This window comes from Rattus rattus, chromosome 2 (assembly GCF_011064425.1).
Source record: "Rattus rattus isolate New Zealand chromosome 2, Rrattus_CSIRO_v1, whole genome shotgun sequence".
NCBI classification, from domain to species: Eukaryota; Metazoa; Chordata; class Mammalia; order Rodentia; family Muridae; genus Rattus; species Rattus rattus.
Window position 1 is genome coordinate 74,786,886 of NC_046155.1, and position 10,691 is coordinate 74,797,576.

Consider the following 10,691-nt stretch of genomic DNA (forward strand, 5'->3'; position numbering starts at 1 on the left):
GTCCTAGGCGCTGGTGGTCCATGAGGTGACTCCTCCCAGGAGCTTCCTCGGGAGCTTCCTCTGCCTCAGAGCCCACTTCCCCCTGCTTAGCTACAAGGACAATTCAGCTCTTGGCCACAGTGACCCTATTTCCTACCTGGTGTCACTCAGGGGAGTGCTAAGCACATTTCACAGTCTGGAGCCCAACAGACGGAGGCCTGAATGGTTCATGGCCCTGCCCTTGGCAGTCGTGCAGCAGTTGTGAGATTTACTTAGCAGAGAACTGGACAGAGCTGGCCCATGTTCTGAACCAAGGCGGCCGTTCTCACAGATACAGCCTGTAGGTGCACAAGGGCTAGCACTCACCGTCTCTCACCCCTCCTGGTCCTGTCCTTCCTCCCAGGGCAGCATGGATGCTCTTAGCAAAATAGCCCAACTCCAGGGACCTTTGGTCTTTATGAGCCCTAACTCCTCACTTCTAAAGAGGCAGAACTGAGTCCCTGCAGACCCGGGCACTGCTGAGAACCCGTACAGGAAATGTGAACCCTGAGTAGGGGTTAGGGGAGGCAGGGGAGCTCTGGTAACCAGAGAGTCCTAAACCTGGAATTGTAGAATTGTGGGTGGTATCGGAGCCCGGGAGGGGCAGTAGTGAGGAATGAGTGTTAGGAGACCCAAACTCTAGCTCCAGACTCTAAAGTTAGTGAGTGAGGCCGGAGCAGACAGAGCGGAGTGGACTGTGCCCAGGATCACACAGCACCCTGTGCACATCCCTTCCGCAGAATTGCTGTGCAAGGTCTCATTAGCTCACGCAGTCCAGGCTGGCCTGGAACTCACTGTGTAGCCAAGGCTGTCCCTGAGCTACTAATCCCTGAACGTTCATGAGTGCTGGGATTCCAGCATAAGCCACTGCCTGGATAGTGTTGCAATTATTCTTTAAGGAACTCTGTCCGGCTGAGTTTTAAGCTCAGTTTTGAACTCAGAAGTGGATAGGCCCTTCCAGGTGTCTCTGAAATCTGTGAACCAGGAGGGGAATTACTGGAGGAAAGCAAATAGATTCTAGGCGAGCCAAAGCAGCTCACACTCTGTTTGCAGCAGAGGGAGGCACCGGTTTCCAGGCAGAGGCAACTGCATGGGCAGAAGGCCCAGCGGAAGGTAATGACTTACATTGTGCGCTGAAATGGTTGAAGCAGGGCCCTGGAAAACAAGATGACCAGGGGATGGGCTGGCTCCAGACCACAAAATGGTAGGTCAGAAGATTTGGACTCTGTCCCAGGAACAATCGGATTCAAGCTAGAAAATAAGCCACGTCCGATTCAGTCCCCCGAAGAAGGATGGAGAAGGGTGGAGGGGAGAGGGGATGGGAATCTGAAGAGGAGCTGGCTCGCTGCAGGGAGTTGGAAGAAGCTGCCTGGGAAGACTGGAACGTGGGTCTTGCTGGTGGAGCAGGCACCAGTGTGGCTAGAGTAGTGGTCCTCAACCTTCCAACTGCTGTGCTCCTTAATGCAGTTCCCGTGTCGTGGTGACCCCCAGCCATAAAACAATTTTCGTTACTACTTCCTAACTGTATTTACTACTGTTATGGATCTATACAGGATATCTGAGGTGGGACCCCTGTGAAAGGGGTCCTTGTGGGTCGTTCAAACCCCAAAGGGGTGAAAACCCACAGGTTGAGAACTGCTGGGGTACAGACTAGAATCTTTTGGAAGGCTCAGGGGTCAGGGGGCAAAGAGAGGCTAGGTGTGGCTCAGGGGGCTGGAGAGGAGCTGGCAGAGAGGAGTCTCCCGTTCGTTCCACTTGGTGGTTGGTTTCCTGTTCAGCTTGGGTCTAGGGCTAGACCTTTCTCAAGGCTGACCCATGCCCAGTGTGAAACCCATTTACAAATGGCCGAATTGACTCGCCGAGTGAAGGTGACCACTGCCATCCCCTGTGACATCATCAGCGCACCCAGAGATTGAGAAGGGAAGAAGCAGGGAATGAGTTCTTTGGCCCCCAAACCTGTAGCTCCCATCCCTCAGTTAATGATGGGGGGAGGGGTGCGGTGTCAGCATCTCCGTGTTACCCACAAAGAAACTGACTCAGGGAGCTAATTGCATCGCTGGAGGTTACGTATCAATGCAGTGGTAGGGCGACATTCGGAAGCGTTCTTCACTCCTCCTGTGGGTGCTAGGCACTATTCCGGGTGCTGCTTATAGAGCGATGAGCAGACAGACTGAGAGGTTTGTCCTTATGGAGGTCTGAGCCTGGGGTTGGGGTGCAGTCAGGAAGAACAATGGAAAAGCCGGTCAGGAAAATTCACAGAAATGGCCTTATGACCACCAGAGGGCAATGCAACCACATGGCTTGATCTCTGCCCTCCGGGGGATTCAAAAAGACAATAGGCCAGTTGACTAGAAACAAAGTACAGCGTCTGTTCCAGAAGACAGGGCTGAGGTGGTGGAGTTTGCTCGCGTTCCCAGCATCCACCAGACAGAGTCGAGGATTGCCGGTTCGAGGCCAGTTAGGTCTATGTAGTCAGTTCTAGTTTAGCCTGAACTAGACTGAGACCCTCTTCCAGAGAAGAAAGCCGGGACTAGGCCTAGTATCTCAAGCCTATAATCCCAGCACCCGAGATACCGAGGCCGGAGAATCACATTTTGGAGGCCAAAAGGGGCTGCATAGACCTTGTATCAAAAAACTAAGAACGAAACAAAGAGACTTTGGTCAGGAGGGAGTAGAAAGCTAGGGGGATTCTTCTACTTACTGGCTAGCCCAGTCTTATCATCAGAGATTCATCCAGCTCTCCAAGGTAGCCTAGTGATGTGCAAAGCTCAGGCTCAGTGGCAACTCGTTCACACACGGCCTATCTATGCGTCTGCACACACTCATTCACACACAGGTCCATCTATGCATCTGCATACACTCATACACACACAGGCCCATCTATGTGTCTGTACACACCCATTCACACACAGGCCCATCTATGTGTCTGTACACACCCATTCACACACAGGCCTATCTATGCATCTGTACACACCCATTCACACACAGGTCCATCTATATGTCTGCACACACTCATTCACACACAGGCACATCAACACGCTCATCTATACATCACACGTTTGCCCCCCTACTCACCCACCTACCCTGCCATCTATTCAACTCCGGTCCTACTGTTCAATCCAGTCACCAACTGAAGCTACATTAGGCCAGAGCCAGGAGGTCTTTTTTCAAGGACAGCAAGAGCTCAAACTTAAGTTGAGAGAGATTGCTTCCACGCACGAGTCATGTGCCAAGGCCAAGGGAGGGTAGAGGCATTTAAAACCATCAAGACTCTTAGCAAGCCAAAATGTTTCTGGAAACAATTTTGCATTTAAAAAAAGATCTCCCCGTCGTATTGATGACGCAGACATGCATTATTATTTATCACCAGCTCTGGAAGGAGGTAAAACCCTGCAAATGCTTCAGCGTCTCCTAGCCTTGTCCTGCGGTGTCCTGGGTGATAGATCATTTTGACAGCTCTGCTCTCTGAGGCCTTGAGTAGCTCAGCTCTGTGAGGCCAAATTCTGAACTCTAGAAAATCCGAGCACTGGACCATCGGTAAATTTGCAGCTACCTCCGTGCACACCAGGTTTCTCCTGATGGTGAGGGCTGTCTTTAACATGTTCCAGTCAGTGGAAACTAGCAGGGCCTTTGCAGGAACCAGCCGGTGGAAAACCATCATAACGCAGCCTCTTGCAGTGCTTCAGCTAAAAGATTCAGGAGTCCTACAATGGCCGCAGGCCCGCATGGTAGAGTATTGAGAGGCTGAGGCCAAAGGATCCAGGCCGGCCTGGAGTAGAGAGAGAGCCAGCCCCAAGAAAACAAGGGCGGGGGACAAAGCTCAGTGGCAGAGAACATCCTGAGGGACGTGCGCTCACATGATGCACACGCAGATGTGCAGATAAAACACCCGTAAGCATAAAATAACGAAAAACAAAGCAAACATAAAAAACTCAGGGTTTTGCTTCTGGGTCTGTTTATAAACCACGTGCGTGCCTGGTGCCTTCGGGGGCCAGGAGACATCAGATCCCCTGGGGCTGGAGTTACAGGCAGTAGTGAGGAAGGAAGCATGTGGGTGCTGAGACCTGAACCCAGGACTTCTGGAAGGGCACCCAGTGCTCCTAACCTCAGAGCTATTGCTCCAGCCCCTCAAGCTGGATTTTGACTATAACATAGAAATGGATTTCATGAAAAGTCAGAATGAAGTTATGTTATCAAATTATTAAGATAAGGAATAAGGGTGGATATGATGGTGCATACCCTTAGTCCCAGCACTCAGGAGGCAGAGGCAGGGGGATCTCTGTTAGTTTGAGGCAAGCCAGAGCTACATAGTAAGATCCTGTCTCAAAAAAAAAAAAAAAGGTCTGGACCATAGGACTATTATAAGGACTATTATGCCTTTGGTGTTTAGATATGAGCTTTGAGAGGAAGCGGGAGAGAGCAGAAAGACAGCGACTACGAGACACTGAGACTGAGAGGTTTAAGAAAGGACACTATACCCTTAAGTCATGAGACCCAGAGAGAGGTTCGCTTTGATGTCTTTACAGTGATTAGCTAGGGTTTTGTGATTTTCCAAGTTATAATGATTCAAATGTTGTCATTTCGAAAAAGAATTACAACTTTCCACCATATAGATTCCAAGGGTTGAACTCAGATTATCAGGCTCGGCGGCAAGTGTCCTTAGCAGCTAAATGATTTTACCGGTCTCTTGGTTTTGTTTGTTTGTTTGTTTGTCCTGTTTTGTTTCCAGACAAAGTCTCACTGTATAGCCCTGGCTGACCCGAAACCCACTGTGTAGAGCAAGCTCGCCTCAAACTCACAGTGATCTGCCTGGCTCTGCTTCTGGGATTCGAGGACTAACGGGGAGCTCTATCACCACGCCACTGCCACTGGATTAGCTTGTTGCTTTCAGCAGCCTCACTGGAGACCTCTGTAGGAAGACAGACATCGTCTCTGTGGCTAATTGTACACAGTGCCAATGATTGAATTAAGCTATGCATGAATTGCTTTAAATCGTTACTGATTTCTTCTGTCTGACTCCAATTTTCTACTCTTTAGCCATAGCTCCCGTCTCTCCCTAACCCCCAGTCCAGGAATCCTCCCTTTTCCCTTCTGCTTCTGTGAGTCAAGTTGTGTCAGAATGGGACTCTATCTAAACAAGAGTGTGGCTTCAGCCTCTGCCTAGGTGCCTTATGCTTTGTAAATATTGACCCCTTATCAAATGCTGCTTGCAAATATTTTCTCCCAACTGTATACTGTCTCTTCACTCTGCCTCCTTCTGCTTGCTAATCTTATATTGCTTGTCAGATAAACACCAGACCTATACATAAACCTTATGATATGAACATCTTTATGATAAGGAGTGTCCCGTCTCGGGTTAGTCATGCCTGCCACTGAGGCAAGGCCTTCTCGAATAGTTTACCCAGGCTCATGAATTCTGAGTGTGTCTAATCTGGCAGGAGCTGCCCTGGCTTGGTGTCAGTCCTGGCACTGGTTTGGTTAATCCTGCAGGTGGTTCTTTCTCTGGCCTTGAGTAGCTCTCACGCACACACACACACACACACACACACACACACACACACACACACACACACACACACACACACACACACGTTCCGTGATTCCTTGCTAAGCAGCTGAGAGAAATCCTATCAAGATTGGGGCTCCACACTGCTCAGCTCTCTCCTCTGGTGAACCATCTCGAAGCCTCTGCCGCTGTCATTTCTCCCTCAGCTCTATCTCTCCAGCTCAGAAAGTCCTCTGGGCAGCTCTTCACAAACCTGTTCCCTTTCTCTCTGGAATCTTGCTCTTCTTGTTGCCGGTGGTCAGTTGCTTCCGGAATTTTTGTGGCTTCACTGTGATGGCTATAGAAACCCAGCTAATGATGGGTTCCATTCTGCCCCGAAGCTGTGGTCCCAGGATCCAGGAGTGAAATTGCAGATGATTCCAGTGTCCTCTCGAGGTGAACGCCACAGACCACACACTGTCTTTCCTGCCTCAAAAGCTTTTCTCCAAGCTGACAGTGGTGGCCCAGCAATCAGGATCTCTGACTTTGAGGCCAGCCTGGTCTACAGAGTGAGTTCCAGGACAGACAGTGCTATATAAGGAAACTCTGGCAGGGAGAGCAGGGAAACCAACCCTTTTCTACACTCAACAGACTCCTCTTTGGTTTTTGTCCCGTTTTCATTTCCTCTGATTTTACAGTTTGGAAATTCTGTCAAATGATACATATTGAATGAATCTTACTGGGTTTTTGATTGTTTGTTTTGTTTTGTTTGTTTGTTTGATTGTTTGTTTTTGAGACAGGGTCTCTGTAACTCTGGCTGACCTGGAGCTCACTATGCAGATCTACAAACAGACAAGGCTGGCCTTGATTGCACAGAAATCTCTCCGCCCCTGCTGCTGGGATTAAAGGTGTGGGTCACCATGCCCAGCTATTTCCTATTATTTAAAACCATTTTGTTAAAAACGTGTTGAAAAGTATTTCTTAAATTCACTCCCCAATATCAATTTTACTATTAAAAACTTCATAGTCATTATAATTTCCAGAACCTGCCTTATCTTGGCATCTGAGCAAGTTACATGCCACTCAGGAAGTTGTGTAAACTGGTCAAGAACGGGTACAGTTCTTCCTGTACGCACATGGGGGCCTGAGTTCACCTAACATTCACCTAGAAGCTGGGTAATGAAGACGCATATCTGGGCATGTCTATCATGGAGCTTCTAATTGGGTTAAGTGAGGTAGGAAGACTCAACCTAGCTGTGGATAGCACCTGGGCTGAACAGAAAGGAATAGGTGAATTGAGAACCAACTTCCATTGATCTCTGCTTTCTGACTGTCTCAGTCACGGTTCTATTGCTGTGGGGAGACACCATGACCAAGGCAACTCAGAAATGAAGACATTTAGTTGGGGGCTTGCTTATAGTTTCAGAGGTCTATGACCATTGTGGCAGGGAGCATGGAGGTAGGGAGGTAGGAGCAGAGGCTGAGAGCTCATTTCTGATCCACGGGCACAAGGCAGAAAGAGCTAACTGGGAATGGCTCGGGCTTCTGAAATCTTATCACCCGGCCCCAATGACATACCTCCTCCAAAATGGCCACACCTCCTAATCCTTCCTAAACAGTCCACCTACTGAGAACCAAAGATTCAGATATATGAGCCTATGGGGGCTCTCACTCAAACTGCCATACTAACTGTGGGCTGAACGTAAGCAGCTGCTTCATGTTCCTTTCCATGAGGGACCATACCCTCTAACTGGGAGCAAAATAAACCCTCTGTCCTTTAAGTAGTTTTTGTCTGGTATTTGACACAGCAATCAGATTAACAAAAGATACAATGTGAAAAACAGAGACAGGAAGGTAACTAGGTACTGTCCGGTGAATTGTGAATGACCTCAGAAAGCATGGTTGACATACAGCCTAACCTAGGAGGCAGGTAGGGACAGAAGTGGGGAGAATATGGGTCGTTTGGGGTGGTTGGGGGTGGGGCATGAAGAAAGCTTCCCCGAGTGTGTGTATGAATAGTGATGCACCCAAGATAATTGTGAGGGAGTGGCTGGCGGTATCTAGGGACCCTTGAGTTGGAGAGACCTGAGGCTATGATCCCTTATGGAAAGAATGACTGTGGGAACATGAAGCATTTAGTTAAGGCATAGGTTTGACTTCAGGTTACAAAAACCCACAGTGTCAGTGATTTATATAAGATAAAAATGCTGCTTTAACATGCAATAGCACTAGGTAGGCAATTCAGGGCTTGTGTGGTGTTTCATAGACCCTCCAGTTCCTTCTCTCTAACTGATCAGCTGTCCCTAAGATATTGCCCTCAGCAGTGATGTTTCATCCCGTGTCTGGATTTAGCACAGATACATAGCCATTCTTAGCTGCAAGGGATTCTGGGAAGTGGGGCCTTCTTTTGGGTGGCCATGAAGCCTGTTACAAGCCAGACTGTTTTTCTTGGAGAATAATAAGAGAATAGATTTATGGGGACCACATCTGCTGCAGCTGGAGGTAGGAACTCTGGGATCTTTCAGGCAAAAAGAAGTTGAAGCTATGAGTAAAATTGCCCAGAAAGAGTGAGTGGAGATGGAGAAGGGCTATTCAAGACTGACCCCCAAGAAAAAGACAGGAGGGGGAAGGCAGGCATCATAGGGTTACAGAAGCTGAGGGAAGAGGTTTCAAGAGGGGAGCCAACACATCTAATGTCAGGCTGGAGAGATGGCTCAGTGGGTAAGATGGCAGGAAGATTGTGAGCTCAACATGCTCAAATACCAAAGGTTAGACTAGCATGATGGTGGCCCAGTGATTGAGAGCACAGGGTGCTTTTCTAGAAGACCCGTGTTCTATTTATAGCACCCACACAGTGGATCACTGCATCCCTAACTGGAGTCCTAGGGGAATCTGACACCCTCTTCTGATTTCCTTGGGCACTGCACACAGGGAGTACATAGACATATGTGCCGGTCGAACACGAGTATACATAAAATAAAACTTAAAAAAACCTAAGTAAGTAGAGACTGCCAATGAGAAGGAACCGTGGATAAAGGCACTGTTGCCAACCCCGATAACCCGAGGCCAATTCTAAGGACTTACATGATAGAACGAGATAACCGCCTCCTGCAAGCTATCCTCTGACCTTCACGCGTATGGTGTGTGTGTGTGTGTGTGTGTGTGTGTGTGTGTGTGTACATGTGTGTTGAATAAGGTGTTCTAGGAAAATAGTTGACAGTGACTTCTGACCTCCACATATTACATGTATGTGCGTGCCATTCCAACATTTGGAAAATTAGGCAGGAGGATTGGTTATAAAGAGCAGCCCAGGCTACATAACATGACTTTCTCTTAAAAAACAAGCAAGGGCTGGAGAGATACCTCAGAAGGTCAGAGTGCTTTCTGTTCTTGCAGAGAAATCAGGTTTAGTTCTCAGTAACCATGGTAGCTCACAACCATCTGTAGACAAACGTGTGGTACAAATACATAAATACGGGCAAAACTCCCGTACAAAATAGGGAAAACTAAAAAGGAAATTAAACAAAACAACCCCCCACCAAACTGGAATCCCCCCCTGGAACCCCTCTCTCCCACTCTTGAGAATTGTCTCTGGCTTTTGTCTGCATTCCCTGCGGTGGAAACAGAGAAATCCCTAACAGAGCTCCTCTGTCCTCCGAAAACAAAAATTCTTTCAGTTCAGTTTTTTCTCTTTTGAAAAGGAATTTCATTCTGCTGCTCAAACTAGACTTCAACCCAAAGGCACATCCATGCTATCCCCTCAACCCAGCCTGAAGACAGCTTGGCTAGCTGGGCCTGCAGACACAGGCGCATACCTGACCTCCTCCGGTCTGTCGGTTTCAATCCATTCATTGGTTGGTCCGAATCCCGAGCTTCTCCCGAGGACACGTGAACAAATACCTATTCACTCCAGATAGTATACACAACACAGATCAAAGAAACAACGTGCCCACCCAAATCCAGCCTAGTGAACCAATGAGCTTATACTCATGGATGAATCAAAATCAGCTGTGGTCAATGAAAGACCCACTGTGGCATGAGGAGAGCCACACCTTCTCCTCTTCCCGACATTTCTCATTATTCATTATACAATCTTGCAGGGGTGGGAGGTAGGGAGTCAAGGGATGGGGAGACAGGGGTAGGGAATGGGGGGATGGGGGAAGGGGGGGTGTTCTAGATGGGAACCTTGAGTTTCCCGGAGGAAATGTTTCCACTGAGAAAAAGTAGTAGCTGCTTTTGCCTGCATTTAGGCAGCCATACGTACATCCTGCTAGGAATGCACACAGAGCAAAATCACTCACGGGGTGGGAGCCATACAGTCTAGGGAGACCGAACAGGCCAGGTTACTAACCTCTCCAGCGAACTCTCAGTAGGCCCTGCCTTGAAAGATTTCTTCACCTCCCAACAGAGTGACCCTGAGGACCAAGCCTGTAACAGTTGATCTTTTCCACATATTTAAGATCCAAATTAGAGTGCCCTCAAGCTTGGTCTTGGTATCCTCCATCTGATCCAGTCCTGATGAAGCTGAGCTCATACCCCCTAATTACAAAGCCTAAGAAATGCCTGGCTTACACTTAGCTTTGACCTAGAATTCCAGAGGGCACAGCTGCTGGACCAGGGCACACTGAGGATACAGTGTTGCTGTATTTGTTTACTGTGTTTTCAATTCCTATGGAGGGACTCATCAAGAGAAAACCATCAAAATTAACAATTAAAATAAGGTGGAGAAGGTGGTCTCGGGCACACCTGTCACCCCAACCCAGTACATAGGAGAGTCGTGAGTCCCAGGCTACCTCAAAAAGGGGGTACAGGAGCAAGGTGGGTGGAGAGATGGCTTAAGGGTTAAGAGCACTGCCTGGGGTTGGGGATTTAGCTCAGTGGTAGAGCGCTTGCCTAGGAAGCGCAAGGCCCTGGGTTTGGTCCCCAGCTCTGAAAAAAAAGAAAAAAAAAAAAAAGCACTGCCTGCTCCTTCTGGGAACCTGGGTTCAATTCCCAGCACCTACACAGCAGCTCGCAGCCCTCAGTACTCCTGTTCCAGGAAATCTAGTGACCTTGTCTGGTCTCTGTGGGCACCAGGCACATGGTATACATTCAGGCAAGAGATTCACACACAGAAAATAAAAATCTTTTTAAAATAAAAATAAAAAGTTTGAAATAAAGGAAAAAGAGTAAAGTCCATCCATTTTTT